Source organism: Xenopus laevis, chromosome 1L, assembly GCF_017654675.1.
Source record: "Xenopus laevis strain J_2021 chromosome 1L, Xenopus_laevis_v10.1, whole genome shotgun sequence".
Lineage (NCBI taxonomy): Eukaryota > Metazoa > Chordata > Amphibia > Anura > Pipidae > Xenopus > Xenopus laevis.
Genome location: NC_054371.1, coordinates 84,315,826 through 84,334,495, shown reverse-complemented (window position 1 = coordinate 84,334,495; position 18,670 = coordinate 84,315,826). Strand labels below are relative to the sequence as shown.

At 40.0% G+C, this 18,670-nt stretch overlaps 1 protein-coding gene across 2 annotated transcripts in view; it reads left to right on the top strand.

Annotated features, from left to right (window-relative positions):
• Positions 1–9,133: 9,133 nt before the first annotated feature.
• The window catches only part of herc6.L (HECT and RLD domain containing E3 ubiquitin protein ligase family member 6 L homeolog), a 51,961-nt gene continuing 42,424 nt past the window's right edge, over positions 9,134–18,670 (top strand). Inside the window, exon 1 of one of the 2 annotated variants that reach the window (XM_041590876.1) lies at positions 9,134–9,178. The gene's annotated coding sequence lies outside the window, so the exon portion shown is untranslated. Of the gene's footprint in view, positions 9,179–11,879; positions 11,966–18,670 lie in introns of those variants that run through there. The other variant, XM_041590872.1, reaches the window with a different exon arrangement.

The window sequence follows — 18,670 nt, the reverse complement described above, 5'->3', positions numbered from 1 at the left end:
AGAAATACTACAACACTAACTGTAACAGGAAGAAGTGAGGAAGCAAAAAGCAGAACTCTGTCTGTTAATTGGCTCATGTGACCTTACATGTGGTTTGTATGTGTACACAGTGAATCTTACGATCTCAGGGGGCGGCCGTTATTTTTTAAAATGGCAATTTTCTATTTATGATTACCCAATGGCACATACTACTAAAAAAGTATATTATTATGCTAATGGTTCATTTACATGAAGCAGGGTTTTACACATGAGCTGTTTTACTCAGTATCTTTTAATAGAGACCTACATTGTTTGGGGGGTATAGTTTTCCTTTAAATCGGAGAAATCAGTTGATTTGTGTTGTTTATGTGTATTTGTATTGTGATCATATTGACTCAGATGGTAAGATGTTTAAGTTTCCCATTTCTAATTTTGCCATTGGAGGCAGTTTCATAAAGTATTGGCACGACAGTTGTTGCGTAATCCGATGTGTCTGAACCATGGGCGTAAGTGTGTGGCAACTTTCACTTTGTAGAGGTAACTGTGTTGCTGACTTTCTGCTAATTTTGCCAAGTTTTTCCCATTATACCTAGCAAGATATTTGTTTACTCAAGCACTCCTTCCCAGCAGTTTGATGTGAGATATTAACCAGGTGATCATTAAACTAGATACGGCTATGAAGTGACACACAAGTTAAACAAACTTTTGGTTTGAAGGCACTGTTTCATTATTACAGAGAAAAAGGAACATTTGTTTAATGTGGATTATTTAGATAAAATGGAGTCTATTGGGGAAATTTACTAAAGGGCGAAGTGGCTAACGTTGGCAAAAATTCGGCAGCGTGACCTCATTTCGTCACTTTGCGAATTTACTAACGGTCGCTGGCGTCATTTCGCTGTTGTAATTTCAGGAGATAGACTCTAGGTAGGTCTGGGGTTAATATGCTTATTACCTTTTTTCTGCAGTGATCTTACTGTCAGGTTTGGGCAAATTATAGCCAAGGGCAGTGATAAGGGCATAAAATGTTGGAACTGAGCTATGCTCTATGCATTTTTTTTGGGCTAAAAGTTACACTTTCACCTTAGACCCCATAAGCCTCCATGCTCATCCATGTACATAATTGGTGGTGTGTGGTAGCAACTAGTGGGTGCACTTATGTGCATGGTGGACTATAATGTACTATAACTTTGGAATTATAAGTAGTCCTTCTTAATAAGCAGCTGATTGGCCCAAGGGAGAAAAATTGGTGTGACCAAAAGCATAAAATGCACGTGTATGGTTAATGGGCGGGGGAAAACTGGTATGTGTGATGGCCAAAAGATAAGCGTGTACAAGGTGCTTTGCCAGTCTGAATACAACTGCAATTGCACTTGCGCACAGTTATCTGACCATCCAGCAACCTTAATTAGCCTGTGTGTTGCCATTCATCTTGCACATTACAGCACATTGGATTTAGAAATCTTAATATAAAGAATACAAAATCTCGAGACTCAAAATATTGCACACTTATATTTTGAGGCTCTTGATTTTGTTTTTACTTATTATAGTGAATATTTGACTCTACAGTTTGATATACATCAGAAAAATTCTTGAATTTAATTCCCATTTATTAAATTATACTATAACTACTTACATCAGACATCAGATTCACCACAGAAAATTGATTATGACATGTCATGTGATGAACATTGAGTCAGTCAGTAAAGATTAAAACTGATTTATATTAACTACGTAAATCTATGCCACAATTAGCAGCACAGCTTAATGGAAGTGCCCATACAGGGTTATGGGAGATAGCTCATAGTACAAGTTGATCCAGGGACTAGTCCGATTGCCATTTTGGAGTCAAGAAGGATTTTTTCGCCCTCTGAGGCAAATTGGTGAGGCTTCAGTTGTTTTTTTTTGCCTTCCTCTGGATCAACTAGCAGTTAGGCAGATTAAAAAAAAAACTAAAAGGTTGAACATGATGGACGTGTGTCTTTTTTCAACCTTACTTACTATGTTACTATGTACTTGGATAAAAGCATGCCAAATTGCCTGAAAACCAAAACAGTGGTTGTCCAAATATTACAATATATTCAAGCTGGCCAACTGCAACAAAGTCATTCCCGGTCTGGCCAGACCAGCACTCATTTTCATCTGATGAATTTTACTATTCTTCAGACAATTTCTATATGTACCTGTAACACCTATTTGGGCCACTCGGGGTTAATTCACCAGCTAGTACACTAGAGCATGGGTTACACGCGACTTACACCCAGGGCAGGGCCTTCGCTAAGTGGAAGTGTTCCCTCTATGGTGTAGTGCAACTACATCCCCCCCAGGCTACTGTGCACACAAAACAACTTGGGCGCCAGGAGGTTCTTTACAATCAGGAACGGTTTATTATGCCAAAAAGGGCAAATGACCACAGGTTTCAGTACTCACGCAGGAGTTGAGGAAAACAGCATATTGAGAGTTCACACAGAACAAGGCAGGCTCACACAGAGAGTACACAGGCAATTGCAGTACAACCTTTCCCTCCTGGAAGTTGTCAGGAAAGCAGCTTCTACCCTACAGTCCCTCTTCACTGAGGTCCCTGACTGGAGGCAACACACAGAGCCTCTGGGAAGCTACTCCCTTTCTGCAAATCCTTGTTGGAGCTTCAGCTGCTCTTTCTCTCTATCCTATCTGCCTTTCTCTCCTAGAGAGACTATGACAAGTCTGCCCTAGTATATCTGTTCCTCATTCACGGGGTTACCTGGTCCCCTACTTGGACACATGCCTTCTTCTGGGCCTATTGCACTCAGTCCCCCTGAGCACATCCAGCTGGAATCACATCCAGAGGCAAAAGAGGAAGAGGCCACTCCCTGCACTCACTATATAGGAGTGAGTCAGAGCAGTGTCATCAAATCTCTCAGCCTATCACTGTAAAGGTTATTCTGTAACAGGGATTCTACCCAATAACCCAAGGAAATGGTGAAAAGATTAACTCTATAGGGCCTGTATACCTATAGGGCCCTACATTCACCCGGGGGAAAAAAAACCATTTCTCCTGACAATGGTTTAACAATCCCCAATATTTCAACTTACAGTACCATCACATCCACTTCTGGTATCCTCTCCTAGGCATACCTGGTAACAATGGTCACTGCAAAGGAAAAACACACAGCATACACAATACCGTATCAACATTAAATAATAACAGTTGCAGTTGGTCAACTTTATTATACGCCAAAACTTTCTTTCCTCCCAAGGGTCCACACAGGTCATCCTTGAAGTGCAGAAACAAGGCAGAAGAGTTGTGGTGGGGATCAATAGTCCTGAATTAGAACCCACTTAGTCCAGCAGTCCTTCCAGCCACAAAAAAACAAGCAAGCAGCACTCTAGGCATTTCACTCTGCAGGAGTCCATAGAAGAGCTGTAGCAAACAGAAGAATCCATCCTCCAGGTTCTCTTCTTCCAGATCCATGATCCGGGATCACACATGAGCAGGAAATGGCTCCATCCGGGACATCCATCTTCCTCCCATCCAACTGACATCTGCAGGCCTTCGTGAAATTCGGGGCGAACCTCCAAGCCCGAACCCACGGCCAAATACTTCGAAGGAAATTCGTACATCCATTCGTACGATTCGAACAAAACAATGCACAGCCTGGTATTTAAAGGGTTAATGCCCCACGTTGGGCAGCCAAATGTAACACCTATTTGGGCCACTCGGGGTTAATTCACCAGCTAGTACACTAGAGCATGGGTTACACGCGACTTACACCCAGGGCAGGGCCTTCGCTAAGTGGAAGTGTTCCCTCTATGGTGTAGTGCAACTACATCCCCCCCAGGCTACTGTGCACACAAAACAACTTGGGCGCCAGGAGGTTCTTTACAATCAGGAACGGTTTATTATGCCAAAAAGGGCAAATGACCACAGGTTTCAGTACTCACGCAGGAGTTGAGGAAAACAGCATATTGAGAGTTCACACAGAACAAGGCAGGCTCACACAGAGAGTACACAGGCAATTGCAGTACAACCTTTCCCTCCTGGAAGTTGTCAGGAAAGCAGCTTCTACCCTACAGTCCCTCTTCACTGAGGTCCCTGACTGGAGGCAACACACAGAGCCTCTGGGAAGCTACTCCCTTTCTGCAAATCCTTGTTGGAGCTTCAGCTGCTCTTTCTCTCTATCCTATCTGCCTTTCTCTCCTAGAGAGACTATGACAAGTCTGCCCTAGTATATCTGTTCCTCATTCACAGGGTTACCTGGTCCCCGACTTGGACACATGCCTTCTTCTGGGCCTATTGCACTCAGTCCCCCTGAGCACATCCAGCTGGAATCACATCCAGAGGCAAAAGAGGAAGAGGCCACTCCCTGCACTCACTATATAGGAGTGAGTCAGAGCAGTGTCATCAAATCTCTCAGCCTATCACTGTAAAGGTTATTCTGTAACAGGGATTCTACCCAATAACCCAAGGAAATGGTGAAAAGATTAACTCTATAGGGCCTGTATACCTATAGGGCCCTACATACCCTTTAAAACTTCCAAAGGATTGCCCTTTTTATTGGACATTGTCCAACTGAATTGCTGGGAGCTAGGGTCCTGCATGGAACCAATTTCTGAAGTGCAGACCGGAGACATGCAACAAGCATTTTTACCCACTTGGACCCTCTACCTGGCACACAACTGCCTTATCTGCAACCGGATCTGCTACCAGAAATGATGTCATCCGAAGTGGGCAGGTGCATAGAAAACATTTAAAAAAAAAGCTTACATTGTGAAGTAATGGATTCTTGGATTTGAAGTCCCTCTGCTTTCAATAGTGGGTTTAGGAAAGATACAGTAGCTGAGAAAGGCACCCTGACAGAAAAGAAAACGAGAGAGAGTTTATATGTGGGGGTGCACTGGAGAAATCTACTCCTGGTAAGTACAAATCAGTTTCTTCCTATTCCAGCAGCATTTATGACATTTTGTTCGATATTTAAAAATTATTTCAATATTTTTTGTGTTTGCAAAACATTGTTTAGGAATGTTACATGGGCATAGCGATGAATAGTATGGTTACAATATGCATTACATTACTCTATATCATTTTATACATTTATTTTTTAAGATCACAAAAAAGACAATGAATTCGTTTATTTTGCATTTTTTCAGTGCTGATTACATTGTGATGGTTCCTGTATTTGGTTTGAGCATGGGTGCCAGTAAACACTTAACATTGACAACATTCCAGCAATCTAGCAAGGACATACAATAGTAAGCAGACACAGGTTGCTAACATAAATAAATGTGACATATATACTGTATATCCTGTTAGTTACTGGCATTCGTAATAACAGGTTAAGGCATGAAAGTTAGGTATAGGGTTGTCATACAGACGAGTGATTACCCCAGACAATCCAGTACATTACCAGGTAAAGCTGGGGCTGGTACACCAACTTTACCAGCAATGGACTTGCTGGTAAATTTGTAAAATTGTAAAAAAAAATGCCATGTCTTCATAAATGTTCCCATTTATTTAAAAAAAAAAAAAAAAACTATGTCTTAAGTTACGCATATGTGGATTGTGTTTATGTTTTAATTATTTCTGTAACTTTATTATTATCCACACACTGGATATTTCTTGACTTTATATTTCATTACATTTATTGATATCAAGCATTGTGGAATGCTCTGGACATTTTTATGATTCTATTCCCAATAGAGAGGATTATAGTATGTTATAATATGTATTTGGAGATCATAAGTTTGGGTGGACTGCAATGTCATATTTCAAGTTTTGCAAGTTTGCAATAAAAACTGTATGTGTATTTAAAGAGATATTTTTGCAGAACAGTTTCAGAACATGCTGAATGAATCCTGTTACAAACAAGAAATCTCTTGCATGAGGACATTTAGATGTGTGGTTAGAGGGAAGCTATAATCACTGTGGTCTGCACTTTGTGCTCTAGTTTTTTTAATTATTTGCCTTCTTCTTCTGACTTTTTCCAGCTTTCAAATGGGGGTCACTGAACCCAGCTATTGTTACTTTTTATTACTTATCTTTCTGTGCATGCCCCCCTTATCCATATTCTAGTTTCTCATTCTAATCACTGCCTGGTTGCTAAGATAAATAAGACCTGTGCAACCAAATAGCCGCTGAAATACCTCAGAAGAACTGCTGAACAAATGGCTAAATAACTGAAAACCGTTAAAATGAAAAATGAAGACCCGTTGCAGAATATCTCAGGATATCGATGACTACATCATACTAAAAGTTGATCTTAAGGTGAACTGCCTATTTAAGAAAGCAAAATATTTACATACAGCACATCTCGCTAAATAGTTGTACATATCGCATACACATTGTTTCCGTATAAAAGGAATAAATACGTATATAATCTTTGGGATTTGCCCGAATGCAATTTATGGTTCATATATCTAAATGGTAATAAATTATCCTTAAATTGCTTCTTATAGTTTATCAAGGCTAGGGGTAAACATGGGATAATAGCCTGTGTCAGGCCTGGACAGACCCCTCTTGGTATTATAGTTCATTTATGCTAGGAACACCCTGGAAGAAAGGAACTTATTTTAATTTCTACTTTCCTATTCACTTTGCTGCCGTATAAATGTAAATGTAGTTAATTTTAAACCTCAAGGTCATGTATTTACTTTGTGGCCACATGCACCTTCTAGCTGATTTCCCACATGCTCTGACACATCTCCAGCCTATTATGCTGCTGATGCTTTGCATTCTAATCAGTTACAATATTTAAAAAGTATTACATAAAACAGTAGCTTGTACTTGATCCAAACTAAGATATAATTATTCCTTATGGGAAGCAAAACAATCCTATTGGGTTTATTTAGGGGTTATTTGCTAAACTGTTTGGGGCAAAACTCAAATTTTTTGTTTTTTATTAAAAACAAAACAGAATTTTTGGAGACTTATTAAAGCCAGATGCTGCAGAAAGGCCAAATCCAGAAATCCGTGAACTCAGACCTGCCAAGGTTGCATATAAGTCAATGGGAGAGGTCCCTTTACTAATTGGAAGTTATCGTGGTCTGCGCTGGGTTTAGCCCGAAAATCAGATCATTCTGGGATTTTTGTACGATTTTTTCAGGTTTTTCCCTGAACTGATTAATTGCGCTTTTTAATAATTAATAAGGTAAAATCAGGTATGGGAGTTTGGTTGAGGTTTTTTTATTCAAATAATGACAAATTTGAATTTTAGTAAATAACCCCCTTAATGTTACATGATTTTTTAGTAGACTTAAGGTATGAAGAACCGAATTATGAAAAGACCCTTTATCCAGAACAGCACAGGCCTGGACATTCTGGATAAATTGTCCCATACTTGTAGTATCTGATATATACAGCTATTATAAGCTGTTCCAGAAGCAGCCGTTTAAAGTATATAATTACTTACAGTACAAACATTTATTGTAGAAATCAATTGCAGCAGTAAGGGCATTTAATATATATGGGGGATATTCTGTGTGTCTAGAAGTAACATGCAAGCCTTACTACAGCAATGTCATTTCCTTTGCTCATATTAAAGGTTAAAAACATTATCCCTCAAGGCTAGCACATATTTCTCCCAAAAGAAGGAAGGGGTATTTGAACTAGGGCCTTAGAGAGAAATGTTTTCACAGAACTCTTTCAAGGTTTGCATGTTCCCAGGCTGACCACAGAGTCCAAGGTTAAGGAGAGACAGTTTGCCCTGAATAGAGCTTTGTGTTGAATGGGATAGGTTTTACATTTACAGTAGCTGGAATTCTGGAGACACTGCATTGCACAAAAACACATGGAGATTTTACTCAAAATTCTGTGAATATTTTACAAATTTTTTTCCCATAAAAAGGATCACCGCACCAGAGGCCACCCCTTTAGACTAGAGGAAAATAACTTTTATTTGAGGCAGAGTAAGTGGTTCTTCACATTGAGATTGTGGAATGCACTGCCGGATGATGTTGTGATGGCTGATTCTATTAGTTCTTTCAAGAGTGATTTGTTTGATTTCTTGGACTAGTAAAATCTACAATTAGTATAGATATTTCTATAGACATAGAAAAAAAGAAGAAAAATTGATCAATGCACATTCCCTGGTCCCCTGTCATATCAGTAATCTATGCAGATGCATGTATTTACAAAGACAGGGGGTTTTTTAGTTACAAAATTATGATCATAAGATTGATAAGCCACCATACCACGTCAAGGTAAAACCCATATGGCGGTCCCTAACTATTTACCTCTGGTCATAATTTCAAATGCTAAAGCCTCCCGGCATAAGAGCATTACCTGAAAAATAAGGTCTCCCGACCTGGGCATTGGTTTTCATCATAGGGCTTAGTCCTCCCCCGCCATTAGCTTTCAAAGGGGAGAGATAACCTAGACCCCAGCATTGGTTCCATGAGATTAATCCTCCCCCGCTTGCGGCTTTTAAGAGAGAGAAACTGCCCAGACCAACACCCATTTCCAAAGGCATTATTCCACCATTTAAAGAGACAGGTATGGGGGTGCTACAACCACATGGAAGCCTGGCCTGCAGCATAGCTGCTGAACTTCCAAACAGAATAAATCTGCTACAATACAAAATACAAAAAGGAAAAATTGTGAGAGCACTCCATGGCTAAATAAAAATGTACTAAAATACATTGGAAGTGCTACTGATCTGGCCAAATTAACTACAGACATAGAAAAAAAGAAGAAAAATTGATCAATGCACATTCCCTGGTCCCCTGTCATATCAGTAATCTATGCAGATGCATGTATTTACAAAGACAGGGGGTTTTTTAGTTACAAAATTATGATCATAAGATTGATAAGCCACCATACCACGTCAAGGTAAAACCCATATGGCGGTCCCTAACTATTTACCTCTGGTCATAATTTCAAATGCTAAAGCCTCCCGGCATAAGAGCATTACCTGAAAAATAAGGTCTCCCGACCTGGGCATTGGTTTTCATCATAGGGCTTAGTTCAGCAGCTATGCTGCAGGCCAGGCCTCCATGTGGTTGTAGCACCCCCATACCTGTCTCTTTAAATGGTGGAACAATGCCTTTGGAAATGGGTGTTGGTCTGGGCAGTTTCTCTCTCTTAAAAGCCGCAAGCGGGGGAGGATTAATCTCATGGAACCAATGCTGGGGTCTAGGTTATCTCTCCCCTTTGAAAGCTAATGGCGAGGGAGGACTAAGCCCTATGATGAAACCAATGCCTAGGTCGGGAGACCTTATTTTTCAGGTAATGCTCTTATGCCGGGAGGCTTTAGCATTTGAAATTATGACCAGAGGTAAATAGTTAGGGACCGCCATATGGGTTTTACCTTGACGTGGTATGGTGGCTTATCAATCTTATGATCATAATTTTGTAACTAAAAAAACCCCTGTCTTTGTAAATACATGCATCTGCATAGATTACTGATATGACAGGGGACCAGGGAATGTGCATTGATCAATTTTTCTTCTTTTTTTCTATGTCTGTAGTTAATTTGGCCAGATCAGTAGCACTTCCAATGTATTTTAGTACATTTTTATTTAGCCATGGAGTGCTCTCACAATTTTTCCTTTTTGTATTAGATATTTCTATATAAGTTTATGTGAGTGTATGGAGGGGTCTTTATTAGTGTGTGTGTGTGCATTGGGTTTCATTTGAACTTATGGACTTAATTATTTAACTTATTATGGACTTAATTATTTAACTATGTAAATGATCATAAAAAGTTTCTTTAGAGAAAATACCCTGGAAGGAGAAGTAAATTTGAGTTTTTGCTTTAGCTACAGTTCACAGGCCTACTCCCCAGTTCATTTACAGGTTTTCCCGCTTAACTGTTCCCCCTGTGCAGACTGCCAGGATTACGGGTTGGCTTCTAGTGAGGACGTGCCTGCTTGCCAGTCACTGCATTGGGGCCCTTTAATGTCTTAGGGGCCAACAAAGGGGAAAGAAATTTGCTCACACATTCTGCTGCAAGGGGTATTTTACCTCTTGCAGCAAAACCATATGAATTGAAAAAAGTTTCCTACACATTATTATGATAACATCAAATTGTTTAACCCACCAAGAAGCTCTCCTTAGCTACCAGAATGCTTTCATTTAAACCAAAGAAAATTACAGATCTACCTGATTGGAATAACAACTAATGTCCTTAAAAAGGCCTCTTTCTTTGATCTTTCTGCTTGAGGCAAAGAAAGTTCTGTTTGAAGAATGCGACGTACATATTATAGTGCATTGCATTCATTTGTTTAACTTGTCATTTTACAGCTGATGCAACCTTTCTGAACATGACACCATCCCCAGCGTAACACTGTATGCAAGAAAGGATTTTATGCTTGCCACTCCAAGCCTGGAAAGCAATTTAACAGCTGTAGTTTAAAGGAGGCATCCCTTACTAATTTATTTGGTTATGACGCAGATATCCAAATCAGTCTCACTGTAACCTATACAGAGCCCACCCTCCTCTAGAACATATTGCATCAGAAAACCTGTCTTTGTTAATCTGTGTAGCTTTGTAGGTAGGTCAGATGTGGCTTCACATGTCATATAACATTACAGTGAACTACTAGTCTAACTGGGGTGTTAAAGGAGAAGGAAAGGTCTTTTAACTTGGGGGTACCAAAAGTTAGGCACCCCCAAGTGATCGTAACCCAGGCCGGTGCTCCTAGCAGAAGCTCCTGGCTTCTTCTTTTTTCTTGCAGTAGCACAAAAAGCCAAACGTTAACAAAAAAGTTGGCAATTTAGTTCTACTGTGATGCGTCTGCCCTGAAAAATTTAAAGATAGAAGAACCCGGAAGACGATTGCTCCATAGTGCAGGAGAGAGATAGCAAATATTCAATATTCCCATAGGAGCTAGAACACACCATATTTTCCATGCCTGGAGTGTGTCGTTGTACCTAACCCCCATCTGTGCCAGAAGGCAAGATCCCAAGGTTCTGCAGTTCACTCCCTTTGCCGGTATATGACCTGTTCTCCCTCAGATCGACCAAAATGCAAACAACCTTTTCTTCAAATGAAGATATACCAGCGCTAAAAGCTCAGGGGTAGACACAAAAAGGAAATGCAAACACAATATAGTGTAGTAGTTTTGAATCGGATGAAATATATAACCCTTTGTGCAATTACTATACGGTGTGGTTTTGGGGTCTTCCACCAAGGGGTTAAAAAGCCATTCTTCCGTGCTTTTTATAGGTAGTGTGGCCACCTCCTGTGTGGGGCAGTGGGTACTTACAGACGTTTATAATTATCACCAGCATGTAATAAAATCCCTTGTCCTACTCTTGATAAGTGTGTGGGGCAGTGGGTACTTACAGACGTTTATAATTATCACCAGCATGTAATAAAATCCTTTGTCCCACTCTTGGTAAGCTCCAGGTTTCTAAAAAGCATATGCTAAAAATCGTGTAAAAACTTCTTTAATAGATTAAAAAGATAAAAACATAGATTGCACTCACATGTGTGTGCTTAATATAAGCATAAAAAGCAGTTTGCATTGGGGTTCTCAAGTCCTGCGGTCCATTGTAAGATGTTACACTTTGCCTGGCGTTTGTTGGTAAGACACGCGATCTTGGTCCCCCTCTGATGACGTCACTGCTTAGCCGACGAGTTTCGTCTATTGCGACTTTCTCAAGGCTTGAGGGGGACCAAGATCGCGTGTCTTACCAACAAACGCCAGGCAAAGTGTATGGTATGAGATCATAATAATCTGCTGCTCACTGGGACTGCCAACCAGGCCCGGACTGGTAATTTTCCCTTTCGGGCAAATGCCCGAGGGGCCGCTCTATAATGTTATCAAGTGGGCCGCGCGCCGCCTTATTAGATGCGGCACTACTCTTGTCTGGTTTGCCACCTAATTAGCTTATCTTTCAGAATCCGTGACATGCCGTCTGCTTTACGTATGGGGCAAGCATTTAAGGACAGAGGGAGGAGGGAGGGCTGAAGATGCAGACCGGGGGGTGGGGACTGAGCAACGACGGCTGAGACTGAAAGAAGTTTTGCGGGCAGCACGGAGATCTGAATGCAGCCTCTTCCGATATGTGAGTAGCACATGCTGAGAGCCTGCATACTACTCCTGATGCTGTCTTAAAATGCGTGTCTTCCACATAGTCCTGTCATCCCTCTGTGTTTGAATCCTCCCCCACTCTCTGGCATTAAGCTCATACAGCCTCCTCCCGTCTCACTGCTATCTATTAAGGAGGGAGCATATAGCAGTATATAACAGGGTAACACAGGGCTCAGTTTATTGGGGTGTAAAAGCAATGCATCTTGGGGAAAGTGGATTTGCAGCACTAAGGAAAGGGGGGATAGTGTAGGTAAGTGCTGCACAGAGTGTATATGGTGGGATGGGAGGTATATATCAGGGTACAGGGGGGATAGTGTAGGTAAGTGCAGCACAGAGCAGGGACCTCAATTCTGGGATGGCAGTGAATGTGAACTACTTAGACTTGCTAAAGCATTTGATATAGTGCCACACATTATGTTACTGGTTAAATTAAGGATGTTGGCCTGGAACATGGAACTCTTGTATTATAAGGGATAATGTACCCCCTATTGTAAATGATAAGGATATTAGAAGTCACTGAGGGGTTGTTCTGTGACCATATAAAGGCACAAGGCTGCAGGCTGAGTTATACAGGAAACTCTGATTATGACCCATGTATTATAAGGAATAATGTACCCCCTACTGTAAATGATAAGGATATTAGAAGTCACTGAGGGGTTGTTCTGTGACCATATAAAGGCACAAGGCTGCAGGCTGAATTATATAGGGAACTCTGAGTATCACTCATGTATTATAAGGAATAATGTACCCCCTACTATAAATTATAATGGTATTAATCACTGAGGGGTTGTTCTTTGATCATATAATTTATTGCAGTTTTAACCCAATGTATGTGTGGAGGGAGATATATATATTTATAAAAAAATATGCATGTGTATAAGTAAAAGACTATCACGCATTTATGTGTGGGCTGCTTTGATTTATTTTGCCAGGGCTGCTTTTTAATCCCAGTCCGGCCCTGCTGCCAACTCCCAGATCCAAGTACTCACAGCAAAGTCCAGGACACTCCGGAGTGCCCTGGACTCTGGTGGATGTCTGAACCTTTGCAAGCATATAATTCCAGCCAGTATTTGGGAGATAGGCAATATATTGCCCTGGTCTTTGCTAGAGATATACTGGCGTGGCACCCTAGCTCAAAGGTTCATATGTCTAATCAGCCACTCTTGAGCTTTTGCTCAAGAGTACAACTCTTAGATTTTGTGAATCATGTAAATATTTGTACCAAACAATCAATTGACCATCTATCTGAAGTGACTTATATTGCTCCATCTGTTCCAACAATATAATGTAAGAATCATCATGTTAAGAACCTGTCATTAACATAATTAAATTGTAATAAATTAGTCTTCCAGGCTGTTGCAATAGTCTGTTTGGTTGCATTGAATATATACGTGATTAAACATAAATCAGTTTTAATAATTCCCTCAATTGGTTACTTAGTAGAGCCTCTCATGGGTTTTTAGCAGGAGTAACACCCAGAATACTATCTATAATAGCATATACTCTGCACCATATGCGCCTAACTTTATGGCAGCTCCACCATAAATGCGACATGGTACCCAACTCCCAGCAACCTCTAAATAATAAGATGGTATCCATTTTGCTATTTGTACCAACGTATAATAATCTTGTAGGACGTTTCTTGGATGGCAGAGATGATAGAGCAATAGGCATTTCTGAAAAATATTATATCCCAATGTTACTCATCTAAAGTTAGACCTAGTTCCCTTTCCATATATTGACATATTTGAGATCTTTAGGTAAGGTCTTTAGGTAAGGTAGCATTAGTCCACTTTTCATAAAAAAGTAGAGATTTGTTTTTTTGATTGGGGATAATTGATACAATAGAGCTCAGATTGGGAAAGCGCTCTGTGAAAGATGAAAGTGACTAGATATAGGGGCAAATTCACTAAAGCGCGAAGTGGCTAACGCTAGCCAAATTTGCCAGCGTGACGTCATTTCGTTACTTTGCCGTTTTACTAACGGGCGCTGGCGTAAATTCGCTAGCGAAGTGGACCTACTCTAGCGCTACTTCGCACCCTTATGCCAGGTGAAGTTGTGCTATAGCGAAGGGACGTAACTATGCTAATTCACTAACTTGCGGATTTTCATGAACTTAACTCTTGCGCCAGACTTGCCTTCGCCAACTGAGACCAGGCGAAGTGCAATAGAGTAGATAGGGCTTGCTTCAAAAAAAGTTGAAAAAACGCTGGCGTCTTTTCCTTTTTTAAGGGTGATAGGCTGAAAAAGATCATACATTTTTTTGGGGGTACCCTCCTTCCCCCCTACATTTCCTAACATATGGTACCTAAACTATACAGTGGGCACATGTATAGGGCAAAATAACAACTCTATTTTATTTTATGAAGCTTTCCCAGCTTGTGTAGTGTAATGTATTTGGTGCTACACTTACGTCCATTGTACTTTAACTTGGCACCGTATGCAAATTAGGCTTCGCTACCGTTCACCTCCCTGAGCGCAACTTCGCATTTTAGTGAATTTGCGTAGCGCTGGCGAAACTATGCCTGGTGAAGTGCGGCGGAGTGTGGCGAAGCTATCGCCGGCGCAACTTCGGTTCTTAGCGAATTTGCCCCATAGTGTTCAAATAAAATAGGGATTCTAGCCACCTAATTAATTTTTTGTACTCTTAAGTCCAGGCACAGTCTGCCCTGCCTTCTCAAGCCTCATCTCCACAGTGCCCAAACTTATCTGTCCCCCCATACCAGCTCTCCACACCTGCAGCAAGGTGGCCACCATGTTTGGCTGCGCTGCTTTTGGTCCCAAGTTCCAAGTAATGAATTGAAAACAGGAGTAGGCACAGTGGGCCAAGACCGCAGAACAGGAAAATGCATTCTCCTAGTTCACCACCATGGAACCTGGGACAAGTTCTTGAACATGGGCATCGCCAACCACAGTGCACATAGTATGTCTGCAATGGTGGGGGGAAATGTGGGTTGGTAAGGTGTCAGGGGGATTATTCCCTGTGCATCTCCATAATCCCCCTTCAATAAACTTAAATTTACAGCATTTTTTATTATATGTCATCATATTTATATATCACCAACATATATATCAGCACTAAAAGAGGTTATACATCATTCACATCTGTCCCGGACCAGCAGAGTTCAATCTAAGATCCCTATCAAATGTACACAATGGACCAGGGTCAGTTCTATCAGGAACCAATCAGCCTGTCTGTTTTAAGAGTGTGGGAGGAAACCCAGAAGTAACCCTAGTTTACACAGTTCCAGAAAAAACTGTAGTAGATGCAATGCTTGCTGTATGTTGCATAATACAATGGGGGAAAGGGCACTGCTGTTGCCATCTTGTGAATAAAGTTAGAACTACACAAACTGTTGAAGGGCTGTATAATTCATATACATACGTAAAGCCCAAAGCAGGGGCACACACAGGAGAAAAATCTGTGAAAAAATTGTATTTAAAAAATTATCAAGGCTATAATAAGTCCAAAAATGTGCATATGCAAAAGGTAGACTTAATTGCTTCAGTTACCTGATTTTTTAGCAGATGCCACAATTTTTTGAGCATTTTGCTACCCCAGCATTTTTGAGCACCTTGAGCAGCGGGGCCAGTCATTTTAAAATTTCAGGCACTGTGAAGACACATTTGGAGTGCAACATTTTTATTGATCATTTTTTTAAAAAAAAAACGTTCAAATGGTTTCACTCTATTGAATGCTTTGACAATTTAATTGTGCATGTGTTTTTTTAAAGACAAATGGATCACAGTGATAATTCCTTTTCTTTCTGCTTAGCAGGTTATTGATGTATTTTATTCCATCCTGCCCACACTTCTATACACCTTAGTTAATTAAGTAGTAACTAAGTAGTAGGGTGCATAATATTTTACAGCTACATTTTTGTTTCTTCACAGGTTTTTCCTTATTTTCCTTTATCAAACAGGAAAGCCAGTCCCTGTTTCATCTAAAAATGTGGTGATGGGTTTGTTGCTACATGGGAGTTAATTTAATATAGTCCAAAGATGAAGAAATTACAATATGGGTCAAATAATAAAATTGCAAGATGAATCTATTAAAATCATTCAAAAGATAGTATTTATAGATCTGGCCTCCAAAAATCATGTGTCCCTTGGAATATCTTTCTTCTTAGATTTTAAAACTTGTGAAATGCACAGTAAGAATTTTTTTGTAATGCTAACAGTATAATTTTCAGAATGTGCTAAAAATGTCATTGCATTAAATTTACTACAAGAAAACATAGTGTGAGCCACATGGGTATATACTACTATATTAAAACAAGTTAAACCAGGCAGCAACCCACTTAAATAACCATCTACAGTTGAGCCCATAAATCTTTGGACAGAGACAACTTTTTGTAATTTTGGTTCTGTACATGACCACAATGAATTTTAAATGAAACAACTCAGATGCAGTTGAACTGCAGACTTTCAGCTTTAATTCAGTGGGTTGAACAAAAAGATTGCATAAAAATGTGAGGAACTGAAGCTTTTTTTTTTAACACAATCACTTCATTTCACGGGCTCAAAAGTAATTGGACAAGTTCATTTCTAATACTTGGTTGAAAACCCTTTGCTGGCAATGACAACCGAAGTCTTGAACTAATGGACATCACCAGATTCTGGGTTTCCTACATTTTAATGCTCTGCCAGGCCCAAAAAAAATGTCCAATACAGGTATGGCATCCATTATCCAGAAACCCGTTATCCAGAAAGCTCCAAATTACAGAAACACCATCTCTCATAGACTACATTTTATCCAAATAATACACATTTTTAAAAATGATTTCCTTTTTCTTTGTAATAATAAAACAGGGAATTGTACCTGGTCCAAACTAAGATATAATTAATCCTTATTGGAAGCAGTAAGGATTTTAAAAAAACCCAGGCCCTGAGCATTCTGGATAACAGGTCCCATAGGCAGTGTCGGACTGGCCCGGCGGGATACCGGGAAAATACCCGGTGGGCCCCGACCCTAGTGGGCCAGTCCCCCTCTCCCAGACAGTTTTTTAAAAAATAATAAAAAAAATTTCGGCGTATAGCAGCACCGTTTGCGCATGCGCGCCGTTTGCGCATGCGCGATGTGCCGCCTGGTCGCCGAGCAGGGATTCGCCTAACAAGTAGGTAGCGGGGGCCAGAGGGGGGCCCTGGACACCAGTCCCGGTGGGCCCCGGACCCCCCAGTCCGACCCTGCCCATAGGTGTACTATCCTTTGGGCAATGTCAGGCAGAAAAATGTGGAGCATTTTCCCACAATTAAAGGCGTTATTTATCAAAGGTCGAGTTTGTGATTTTGTGAGGTTCTTTTCTACCTCAAATAAACTCACAACTCGAATGCTATTTATGAAAAAAACTGAATGTAAAAAAACTTGAATGCAATTAGTTGCAAACCTCAACCACAGCAAAATAAATTGAAATCATGAAGGCAAAAACATCTGCAAATGGTTCAAGGAACCTCTGCCATTGACTTCTACATGACCTCGTCAGGTTTTAGCTGAAGTATTTTTGGATTCAGCAGCTTTGGGCCTAATAAATCTTGAAAAAAAAATTTTGAGTTTTTTTTTATCCCGAAAAATTTGAGTTTTTAAAAAAACTCAACTCGACATTAAATAAATAACCCCTAAGCCTTTTATATTCGACAATCTCTATTCATCTTGATTAAAAGGTATTTTTTAACTCTTTTTCGCCTGCTCAAGAGGCATTCTTCTGCAAGTGATATAGTGAAACATGTGACATTGCCCTTAAAACAGGCAGTAACATGGGGAAAAAGAATTGTGTTTAAAGGTAAATTCCAGCCAATTACTGTCTCTTGCAAAGTAAAAGAAAACATAATTCCACTTAAATTACCTATTTATAGTAATTTAAAAATTGCCTATGGTTTTATTTGAGGATTTAAAATTCATTTACTCACAGTATCTGGCCTTACATATTACTGGAATAAACTCCAAAGAAGTATGACTAAGCTGATAAAGGATTTGAAGGACACGATTAGAAAAGAGTTGGTTCAGCATTTTATGAAGTCAGGAAAACTACAAAATGTATGAGAACAGGATTACATGTAGCCCTAATATACAGTAGGTGTCATTCCTAAATGTTCCATTACAGGTCCAGTAATGAAAGTAACAGTGAAACTGTAAAAAAAAGTTTCAAATCCACCAGACAGCTTCTCCACCAATGACTGAATGTTCCTGAATTGTAACATTTCATGTATCTTTTTGCCCCTGCAAAAAATTTGAGTTTTTGTGAATACCTCGCATTTTTCGAGTTTATACACTTAAATACCTCAAATTTTTCCAGCTTATATGCTTAAACCCTTGAATTGATCGAGTTTTCAAGTGAAAATCAGCCTCAAACACCCTAAAACACCCAAAAATCTTGAAGGCAAAAAACATCTTCAAATGGTTAAAGGGACACCTGCCATTGACTTCTAAGTGACCTCAACAGGTTTTAGCAAGGGGCGTTTCTGTCATGAGGCAAGATGAGCACCTCCCCAGCAGTTACCAGGGGCAGCAAAAAGCTGCTCCTGGTAACGTTAAGAGCCGGATTTCCGGTTATTAAACCAGAAATTCGGCTTTTCTCCTGGTTTTAGCAGGAGTATTTTCAGGTTTGGGCTTTTAGCAGCTTCGGGGCATAATAAATCTTGAAAAATGTAAGGTTTTTTTTCCTTCTAAAATGTTTTAAAA